The sequence below is a fragment of the Ovis canadensis genome, chromosome 18 (assembly GCF_042477335.2).
Source record: "Ovis canadensis isolate MfBH-ARS-UI-01 breed Bighorn chromosome 18, ARS-UI_OviCan_v2, whole genome shotgun sequence".
Classification (NCBI taxonomy): domain Eukaryota; kingdom Metazoa; phylum Chordata; class Mammalia; order Artiodactyla; family Bovidae; genus Ovis; species Ovis canadensis.
Window position 1 is genome coordinate 21981345 of NC_091262.1, and position 8342 is coordinate 21989686.

Below are 8342 nucleotides of genomic sequence, written 5' to 3' on the forward strand. Positions count from 1 at the left end.
TCAGCATAGGTTGTTGAGGTGTCTAAGTGTGCGTATGTACGTGTGACCATCTGACAGTAGATAGTTTTAATTTTTGCTCTATAAATACATTTAAATCAACAGCTTTTGAGTAAAAATGCTGGGAGTTGCCAATTTAACTCTGAAATGACATAGAAGCTCATAGGAAGATGTTAATTCTTGGAAAGGCAGTTGTGCTTTGCCAGAGCTTTGTCAGATGGGTTTACCATAATTCAGAGTATCTGGTGGGGCCAAGATGAAAGACGAGTCTAGGGCAGAAAGAGAAAAGAAACTAGGACAGAGGTAGAAACAGGAATGAAAAATAGTATTCCCTTCCAATTCAACATTGACACAGTCTCATTCCTCTCACAGATCTACATAATGAAGTCCAGATATTCAATCTATGGTATACACATTTTTAATTGAGAGAAAAGGAAAACCTTTTAATGCTATGAAAAAAACACAAAATTTGTCCACCTGCAAGGTCTGAATTGGTCCTAAGGAGGATTGAATGGAGATGGGGGTGGATGGGGTAGAATGTTATTTTCTCTTAATCAGTATAAAGTTATTAAACATAAATGGCTTCTCACTGACCCAGGGACAGTAACCCCAGGGGGGAAATCACCCATGAAAGCTCATCCCTTGCTTTATGTCTGGGTCAGTTTCTTAATCAGTTGCAAGGCATTTCTCTTGAAATGGCCATGAAAGCCTTTTTCGAGGAATAGCTCACTGTTCTAGGGTTACAGTGAAGGAAAATATGTAGAGTGTGATGCTCCTTGAGTTCAGGTGTGAGCCTTTCAACTTCCTCCTTGTTATGTGGGAAAGATGCCGTGATGAATAGAAACGTTCTTTTCAATTCAAAAGTGCTTCATGAAGGGCGGTCTCTTTGTGGGGCTGGTTCCACACAAGGCAGCTCCAGGTGACCTTTCCTGGGATCCCATGGTGGTTTTGTCTTGATCAAAATGGTTCTCTTCACAGGAGGGGAAAGGCTGTGACATCATCCTGCAAAAGAAAATCCTGTAAAGAACAAGGTCGAAAAAAGATAACACCTTCTTTTGGGAAGGTGGGAGAACAGAGAGAAGAGAAGGCAGACGAAGATGAGAGATGCCACTGGCAAGAGGGAAGGTCAAAACAAGGGAAACGCCGGAGAGAAGCAAGAGGGGAGAGAGAGAGCCAGGCCAGGAAGCCAACATCCTCCCGCTAGACTCGGTGTCGGTTTCGTTCCACAGCAAAGCCAGTGGGGGGCGCTCCCGATCCCATTTTTCAGTTTAGGAAACAGCGGCAAGATGAAGCGTCTGGTCCATTCCCGTGCAGTCTGCAACCAAATAAAGATTTAGTCTCAGGTGGACCTCATTTTGGATCTAACCTCTCCCCAAGAGAATGCAAACCTGTGTTTCATTTTGATTAATTCTCACAATACCTTTTAAAGCAAATAGCCCATGTGCCACTCCTTGACCTAAAAGAGGGGCTCCTTTGCACTTTAGCCCTCAGATCTCCCAAAGAAATACCACGAGTATTATATCTCTGCTAACTGAACCCATTCATCTGTTTTCCCAACAATATCAAGATTCTTTACTCTTTGAGAGGAAGGATAAAAGCGAGGGAGAATGATGGTGGGAATAAAACTGTGGTAATTCAATGCTGCCTCTGAGATTGATTAATTTATTGTTGATCGTGGCCAGGGAGTTCTTTGTACCTTGCATATGTGCAGGGTTATGAGAGTCAGAGTGCCTATGCCAAAAGCGAGCTTGGAGAGAGGGAAGGCTGATGAATAAGAAAGAGAATTCCAGAGAACAGGATCGATGGGGTAGAGGGGGAATGTAGCATCATAGCAAAGAAATTGGAAGCTCCCAGAGAAATTTATAGCTATATGATCTGCACCCAAGGTGGGTGGGTGGGGGGGGGTCTATGGAACACTCCTTGCCCATAAAAATGTATTAGGTGGTAATGGTCCCTAATCGTGCTATGTTCGCTGCCTGAGCATGACACATAGTTTGAAAGAAGCAGAAGAAAGAGGAGTGAGTCCTTGTAGAAAGTGCTCCTTGCGCCTCTGTTGGGCAGTTTACTGCACTTTGGCACCCAGCTAAGGAGGAGGTGGGGCTAGAATCCAGCCTGAGTTCAGCTCACCAAGCTCTCAGCCCTAAAGAGGGCTGGGCTCTCCTGGAAGAAGAGATTCCTTATCTGCAAGGTTGTTTGAGCCCAGGAGATGTATCTTTTTCTAATTTGCATAAAGTGGGCTAGGTTCTTCAGCCCAGGAACCCCAAAGTGTCAGGGATAGCGAGTTTGAAGGTAATATTTTCTTCCCTGTAATCACTTGCTGTGTTAAATATTTCTCTTATTTACTTTCTCTTCTTGAAATGTATAAATGGTCAGACTCTGCCAATTTATAAGACTTCGGTACAAATATTCCCTAAAATATCTGTTGTGAAAGAAAATTTTTCCCTTTGAGAACAGGATATTGTTGTATGCTTGTCTCTTTCTGTTTTAACCTTGTAGATTATGTTATTTTATATGGAATAATGCTGTGTTTGTGAAAAATTAGAGCCGGTCATTGCTACTGATTTAGAGAACACTTAATCCCCTGCATCTGAAGAAGTTGCTGTCAAGCTGAAGATATGTTCTTAAGCCCTCTCTCTTCAGAAGGCTCTCACTTTCAATTACCAACTGGTACGGAAGCTGGGAAGCAACTCTATTTCTTTACAGCATCTCAATTCCTTTTCAATGCCATCTTCTTACTATGATTGCCTGACTTTCAAACAATATTTTGAGCAAAGTGCACAGACAGATGACTGCTGGAGAAATCAGAGTCAATATGGCATGGCCTAGATTCTGAACTGAGAACCCAGAGGCCGGCAGAGTGGAATCACTAATTAAGCTGCATGATCTTGGGCAAATAACTTACCTCCCAAGATTATTTAAGTTAGACAAACTCTTCATAGTCTGCAGGCCTTTGGAATATTCGCAACATTTATTAGCATATTAAAGGCCTCGAGAAGTCCTACAGTAAAGAGCACTGTTTGCTAACTAGGGAATGTAAAAATAAAATTATTTCCCCCCATAACACACATATTAATATATTAAGAATACTTCAGGCAGTGAGGAGAATGTCAGAGAAGACCTAGAAAAAAAAAAAAAAGAAAGAAACACACAAATGAAACTTATCGTAGTAGTTTAATTTAGCAAAACATGAAACAATATACACAAAGCCTTGGCTGGGCAGCTGACCTGTACAAACTGCAGTTTTGCAAGCCACATTATGAGTTTGGTATACCTCCAAAAAACAGACTGCTAATGCAGAATGAACATTAGTCTCTATTCTTGCTCAACTGTGTGGAGCTAGGCAAACTATTTGGCCTCTTTAATTATCAGTAATTATCAGTCTCCATTTATTTATTTAACACAGGAATTCTCTGCATATGTTACATAGATTGAGCATCAATTAAGTAAAAGCTTGTGAAAGTGTTCTGTAATTTATCTTGAACTCTATAAAGATAAGAAGTACCCAAAAATATCTCAAGGATAACATTCTAATGAATGGCATATTTTTCACATATCTACTTTAATCAAACATCAAAATGATGCATTTAATATTTCAATGCAATCTATTTGTTAGAAATAAATGCACTAATTGACTCTGTACTATTAAATGGCATGACTGAACATTGGTTACTGCCAGAATCCACTGAAATTCATGATCTCTGGCTGATGGCTTTCAGAATCCCTCTTCTTGACAGATGGAGAAATTTGAAAATAATCTAAAACACATAAGTTTACTTACCACAATCAATTTGAACATACTTACCAGATTGTTTTAGCTTGAATAAAAATAAGTCAAACCTAAAGACTTTACCAATCACTATAAAAGTTTCATTATGAGTTTGACTGAGGATGAAAACTTATATCAGAGCTAAGGGACATAGAATTTGAACCTTAATAGAGAAAAGTTTTATAAGATCATTTAGAGACCTCAAGTTTTTTGCAGCTGGAGCCAGAAGATACTTTTCTTCCAACAGGAACGAGAAACATCTGAGAACTGACTGAAATGTTTTAGTGTGTCTTACACATATACAGCCCCCTTAAAAAAAAATTCCCTCACTACCCGTTAGACATGCCAAGGGCATCTCGTTAGATGTCCCGACTTTAGAAACAGATTTGCAAGCCAGAATGTTCCAACCCTGCAGTTGGATTGTGGGTTTTTAACCTTCACAAGTTTGCCCTTTGAGCAGAACTTGAGAAAGGAAAAAAGAAAAGAGGTAAAGAATGAAGAAGAAAAGCAAAATAAATCAAAAGCAGCTTTCTTGGTAACACAGACATCTCCAAGGGCATATGAGAAAGGACTGGAGCTCTAATGATATCAATTAGGCCTGACCCATTGGGACACTGGAAATATATTGTACTCATGGACTTTGCTCAAGTCCATATGTAAAAGGTCATTAACTGGGTACAAAATATTGCAAATTATTGGCCAAGGATGACTTCTTATCCCAAATACTTTTGAAATTCTAAAATAAATTATAACCAGTAATGCTTTCATGTTGACAAGCTAATTCTATTTAGATTTTCCTTCCTAAATCAAGGAAATTAGTATTGCTAAAAAACAGCATTATATGTTGAATGTGGATTCACACACACACACACACACACACACACACACACAGACTCACAACTACCTGTTTCTCCCAGCTTTGTTTCCCAGTTGAGATAGGGGTTGCAGAAGAGGTTGACTTCTCCCCTGGAATGAAGATTCCCCAAAACATTCTCTTCTCTGGCTAACCTTTTTGCATCACTTTAAAGGCATGATGGGTATCTTCTCAGCGGTGGGCTGAATTTGCTGAAGCAGAAACTGTAAGCTACTTAATAAAGACTCCCACATATTTGTGTGGGAATATTTTGGCAGCCCTTCCAGGAGATGTCAGCTCTCCCAGGGCTGTGTTTAGGACGCAGTGGCCACCTGAAGGCATTCTCACAGGCTGACAACCAGCGGCTCTTGCCTACCACCCTCCCTCTGACAGCAGGCCTCCTGCTGAAGCTGCAGAGATTCCCCAGTCCTCACAGAGAAACTTTGCCAACTTGGACAAACAAAGTAGAATCCTGTTACATAAAGCAACGTGAGTTGTAATCCAACTGTGTCTTTAGTTTTTTGGAGAAAAAAAAAATGGCAAATTATCCAAGAGGGGGCTTCCTCTGGTAAGACCATCTCACCACTGCACCTCAACAAAACTGGGCTCAGAAGGGGCTGACTTGGGGGGATGAGTCTTTCCAGTTTCCCAGGCATCAGGTTCGTGTCTAGTAAAAGGAAGTGGAGGAGGGAAGAGATTAAGATGGCAGAGTAGGAAAACACGGAGCTCACCTCCCCCTATTAACACATCAAAAAAACATGTACTTGTGTAGCAATTCTCACTGAAAACAAACAGAAGACTGGCAGAAAAGTACATCTACAACCAAGGTTGTAAAGAAAGATCCATGCCACGTAGGGTAGGAGGGGGAGAGAAGCAGTCAGGTTGGGACCCAAGCTCCTGGCAGGGGGCACAGAAAAGGAAGGGGCTATCATGGGCTTGGAGGTCCTCCCTGGGGAGTGAGAGGTTCAAGCCGTATATGAGGCACCACAATCCCAGGGTCTGACAACAGGACTATGAGTTGCCTTGATTGGTTTGAAAACCAGTGGGACTTAGAGTAGATTGTAAGAAACCTGAACTCTGCTCGTGAAGAGGGTGCCCACAGGCTTCCTTACTCCTCTTCCGAAGGTGGAGGGAGTAGACAAAGCTGCCCCGGGCCTTGGCCAGTCTCCCATGAACATCACAGTGGGCATCCCTGCCCCTCTAGCTCTGGAAGAGCTCCCCACGAGGGTGAGGGCTGCTGTTGCTGAGGAGAGCGCATACTTAGCAGGGATAGACCTGCTAAGACCTGTCACTACATCTTACTGGGCTAAAGGTTCCCACTGCTGCACTCACAGAGATGACAGGAACTCTGTTTTCCTGGGACCATCCCAGTGTATGTTCCGCACAAGGTGCCCACTGTGTCTCCACTTGCTCTAGCACTGATCCCCTCTGGGGCAAACAGCCATTGCGGGGGGGTGGGAGGGTAGAGAGCACAACCGTAGAGGCAATTAAATCAGCTTGGAACCACACTTCAGGGCTTCGGATCCAGCAGCTTGGGACCTGACCACACCCAAATTACAGCAGTGATGACCGCTGAGCCTGGGAGAAGCCCCAGCTCACACTTGGCTCTGATTCTAGCCCCTCTATCTCCAGCTTAACTTCTTACCAGTGCGCTAGGTGCCGGCATATCCTGGGGGAGATGTAACCTGTGTACGTATCAGATTCAGGTCCCCAACCAAAGCCAGCCCAGGAACACATAGGGACACTGCCTAGGAATAGGCAGTGAAGGCTGTCAAAACAGCTAACTATTTCATCTAATTTCATAGAGAGGGAGGAAGTTAAAGAAATGAGAAGAAAGAGGAATTTCTTTCCAACAAAGAACAAGGAAAACACTTGAAAAACAATGAATGGAGTAGAGATAAGTTTCCAGATGAAGAGCTCAAAGCATTAGTAATAAGAATGCTATCTGAAATTGGGATAAGAATATATGAAAACAGAATTTTATCAAGAAATTTGAAAACAGCAAGTCAGCACTGAAGAGTGAAATAACTGGAATAAAATATACACTAGAAAGAATTAACAGGCAACTAGGTGATACAGAAGAATGCATAGTGAGTGACCTGGAAGATAGAATGATGGAAAGCAACCGGGAAAGCAAAAGTAAAAGCAAACTTTAAAAATGAGAGCAGTTGAGGGGACCTCTGACACACATCTAGCATTGCTGTTTAGTCACTAAGTTGTGTCTGACTTTTCGTGATCCCAAGGATTTTAGCCTGCAAGGCTTCTCTGTCCATGGAATTCACCAGGCAAGCATACTGGAGTGGGTTGCCATTTCCTTCTCCAGAGGATCTTCCTAACTCCAGGATCAAACCTACATCTCCTGCATTGGCAGGTGGATTCTTTACCACTGAGTCACCAAGGATTTCCATACTAATATTCAAATTATAGGGGTTCCAGAAAAAAAGAGAGGGAGAGAGAGAAAATGGTCAGAAATAGATTTGATGAAATCATGGCTGATCACATCCAGAACCTGAAGAAGGAAACAGAAATCCAGATACAGGGATGAAAGAGAGTCCAACAAGCTTAACCTATAAAAGACCCACACAGAGGCATAATATATTAAAATAGCAAAAGTTAAAGACAACGAGAGTATTTCAAAGGCAGCAAGAGAAAAACAGTCACACACAACGGAATTCCCATAAGACTATCAGCTGATTTTTCTTTCAGAACCAGAAGGGAGTGGCATGATATATTTAAAAGTGCTGAAATAGAAAAACCTATAACCTGGGATATTCTACTCCGCAAGGTTGCCATTCAAACTTAAAGGAAAGATAAACATCTCAAACAAGTAAGAATTACAAGCGCTCATCAATGCTAAGGGGACCTTAAACGAAGTCTTAAAGAGTATTTTCTAAGAGGAAAAGAGAATAATACGACAAGAAGTAAGACCTTATAAAAAGGAAAAATCCCACTAGTAAAGGCAAATATGTCCACGGGGTCAAAAAAGATTGGTCACAACTGAGTGACTAACACACATACACAAAGACAGATATACAGTAAAGGCTGTGGGCCAATCACTTAAATAAGTTCATATAAAGATTAAAGGACAAAATTATAAAAATAAACTAGTAACAATAAATACTGCTACTGCTAAGTCGCTTCAGTCGTGTCCGACTCTGTGCAACCCCATAGACGGCAGCCCACCAGGCTCCTCCATCCCTGGGATTCTCCAGGCAAGAACACTGCAGTGGGTTGCCATTTCCTTCTCCAATGCATGGAAGTGAAAAGTGAAAGTGAAGTTGCTCAGTCGTGTCCGACTCTTCGCGACCCCGTGGACTGCAGCCTACCAGGCTCCTCCATCCATGGGATTTTCCAGGCAAGAGTACTGGAGAGGGGTGCCATTGCCTTCTCTGAACAATAAATAATTAAGGGATAAACATGAGAATGCCAAACATGACATCAAAGAACACAAAATGTGAGTGAGGAGGGTAAAAAGGTAGATTCTTCAAAATGTGTTGGAATGTAAATGACTGTCTGGTAAACATAAGTCAAAAACCTACAATAGATATGCAAAAACTAGGAAAGAAAGGAACAAAGACATACTACTAAACAAAACCATCAATCCACAAGTGAAAAGATGAAAAGAAAGAAAAAAATGGACAGAGCAAAACTACAGAAAAGCCAGAAAACAAGTAACAAAAAGGCAATAAGTACATAACCTTTTCAATATTACTGCATTAAATGCTT

The 8342-nt window shown here is 41.7% G+C and overlaps 1 long non-coding RNA gene across 2 annotated transcripts; it reads right to left on the bottom strand.

Annotated features, from left to right (window-relative positions):
• Window positions 1–399: 399 nt before the first annotated feature.
• On the bottom strand, window positions 400–5004 carry LOC138423368 (uncharacterized). 2 transcript variants are annotated; one of them, XR_011250249.1, is made up of 2 exons: window positions 4668–5004; window positions 400–999 (listed from the first exon to the last, which is right to left on the bottom strand). It is a non-coding gene; the product is annotated as an uncharacterized lncRNA (long non-coding RNA). The 2 variants fall into 2 exon arrangements; XR_011250248.1 differs by having other exon boundaries at window positions 400–1312; window positions 4668–4782.
• Between the last annotated feature and the right edge of the window lie 3338 nt (window positions 5005–8342).